A 2,549-nucleotide genomic window follows, 5' to 3' on the forward strand; every position below is an offset into this window, starting at 1 on the left:
AGTTTTTTTGGCGCCGTTGCCGGGGACTGTTAATCTACAATTATATTTTTAGTTATTTTCTTTAGTGTATTTTATTTCTATTGAACTAACACTCCATATTTTAATTCAGATATCTCTTCCGGTGCATGCCAAAGTCACTTGACTTGGAGCTTGAGTGTGACCCTGAAATTGAAAGGACTTTCCGCAGGCGAAGACAACAGCAAAGACTTAAGGAACTGATGGAGAGGCACGAACAAGAGCAGGAGGCGGAGCGCCAAAACGAGAGATGAATTGAGATGCCACGCCGCATACCCATGTTAGAGTATGCCCAGCCTTCTTTGGATGGTGCACGCCCCAGCATTGTGAGGCCGATTGTGCGGGCAAACCAATTCGAAATCAAACCACCCATTATCCAGATGATTCAGAACACCGTCCAATTTGGAGGAACTGCTGTGGACGATCCAAACACACACATCGTGGATTTTCTTGAGATTTGCGATACTTTTAAATTTAATGGAGTTTCTGATGATGCTGTTAGACTGCGTTTATTTCCATTCTCTTTGCGTGATAAAGCTAAAGCTTGGTTGAATTGTTTACCTGTAGGTTCGATCGCTACATGGGAGGACATGGCGAAGGCGTTTCTCATCAAATACTTTCCTCCATCGAAGACCATGAAGCTGCGGGCAGACATCACAACATTTGCTCAGTTCGATCAAGAGTCACTATATGAGGCGTGGGAGCGTTTCAAAGATCTATTACGAAGATGCCCACATCACGAGTTGCCACTTGGGTTAGTCGTTCAAACCTTCTATTATGTCTTACTTACTCCTAATCGTACTATGATAGATGCTGCTGCATGTGGGAACCTTTTGAGGAAGACTGCGGAAGAAGGATATGAGTTGTTGGAGGAGATGGCTGCTAGCAGCTATCATCCTCAATCTGACAGGAACAACCAGCGGAGAAGTGCCGGAGTTCACCAGGTAACTGATTTTTCTGTTATTACTGCACAACTTGACGCTTTAAACAGGAAAATAGACGGCTTGAATGTGGGTGGCACGGCTATGCGTCTTCAAGAGATATTCTGTGAAAAGTGTGGAGTAGAGCACTATGTGAAAGACTGTCAAGATGGAAATCCCTTCTATGTGCAAAATGAGGCACCGGTGAATCAAGTGGGAGTCCAAAACCGCCCAAGGAATGAACCTTATTCGAACACATACAATCCTGGGTGGAGGCAACATCCCAACTTCTCGTGGGGCGGTCAAAACAGTCAGAATAGACCGCAAGGAGGACAACAATATGGCAAACAACCGATGTACAGATCCGATCCTCCTAGAGAAGAAAAGTCCAACTTGGAGCAAATGATGTCTAAGTTTATTTCTTCCACTGAAACTCGACTCCAAAACCAAGATGCATCGATAAAGGGGCTCGAGAATCAAATTGGACAGTTGGCCAAGATGATAGCAAGTAGAGAGCCGGGCACCTTGCCAAGTAATACCGAGACTAATCCAAAAGAGCAAGTGAAGGCCATTGAGTTGAAGATCGGGAAAGTTTTGGAGCCTAGAGAAAAAGAGAAAAGCCAAGTGCCGGATGAACAAGAGGCGACATCTAAAGGTAAGTCTTCTAACCCTACACTAGCACCCACTACACAACCAAAAACTGTTATACCTCCTCCTTTTCCTGCTGCATTGAAAAAAGCAAAACTAGATGCACAATTTGGCAAGTTTCTCGAGGTGTTTAAAAAGTTGCATATCAATATTCCCTTTGCCGATGCTCTAATGCAAATGCCTAGTTATGCTAAATTTTTGAAGGATATCTTAGCAAATAAGAGGAAGTTGGAGGATCATATGACAGTCAACTTAACTGAAAATTGCTCCGCTTTGGTGCAAAACAAAATCCCACCTAAGCTAAAAGACCCAGGGAGTTTCTCTATTCCTTGCATGATTGGTGATGTTGTTTTTCATAAAACATTATGTGATCTTGGTGCAAGTATTAATCTGATGCCATTTTCTGTGTTTAGGAAACTTGGGTTGGGAGAGCCTAAGCCGACGAGGATGTCCTTGCAACTGGCTGACAGACCTGTCAAGTACCCCCGCGGAGTGGTTGAGGATGTGCTAGTGAAGGTGGACAAATTCATTTTTCCGGCCGATTTCGTGGTGCTCGACATGGAGGAGGATACCGAGATGCCTCTCATTTTGGGGAGACCATTCCTTGTGACTGGCAAGGCACTTATTGATGTGCAAGAGGGAAAGTTGAGATTGAGAGTGGGCGAAGAAGAGATTACATTTGATGTTTTTAATGCACTTAAGCACACACTGCATTCTGATAGTTGTTTTAGAATTGATGCTTTTGACTCTCTTGTATCCAACTATGTGCAGGATGCTCTTAGGGACCCTTTGGAGGCCACTATCAATACTGAATTGGGAGAAGAGGAGTTAGACGAAGAAAGAGCTGAAATTGTGGCACACTTTAATGCCAACCAACCATGGAGAAGGCCAATGAGGATGCGATTGGAGGATCTAGGGGAACGAAGAGATTTGACCCCTCAAAGGTCAAGCATCGAGGATCCACCA

General features: G+C 44.2%; 1 non-coding gene across 1 annotated transcript; it reads right to left on the reverse strand.

Annotated features, from left to right (window-relative positions):
* Positions 1 to 654: 654 nt before the first annotated feature.
* Positions 655 to 760, reverse strand: LOC140828729 (small nucleolar RNA R71). The gene has a single exon (XR_012117297.1). It is a non-coding gene; the product is annotated as a small nucleolar RNA R71 (small nucleolar RNA).
* Positions 761 to 2,549: the final 1,789 nt, after the last annotated feature.

This window comes from Primulina eburnea, chromosome 3 (genome assembly GCF_022965805.1).
Source record: "Primulina eburnea isolate SZY01 chromosome 3, ASM2296580v1, whole genome shotgun sequence".
Taxonomy (NCBI): domain Eukaryota; kingdom Viridiplantae; phylum Streptophyta; class Magnoliopsida; order Lamiales; family Gesneriaceae; genus Primulina; species Primulina eburnea.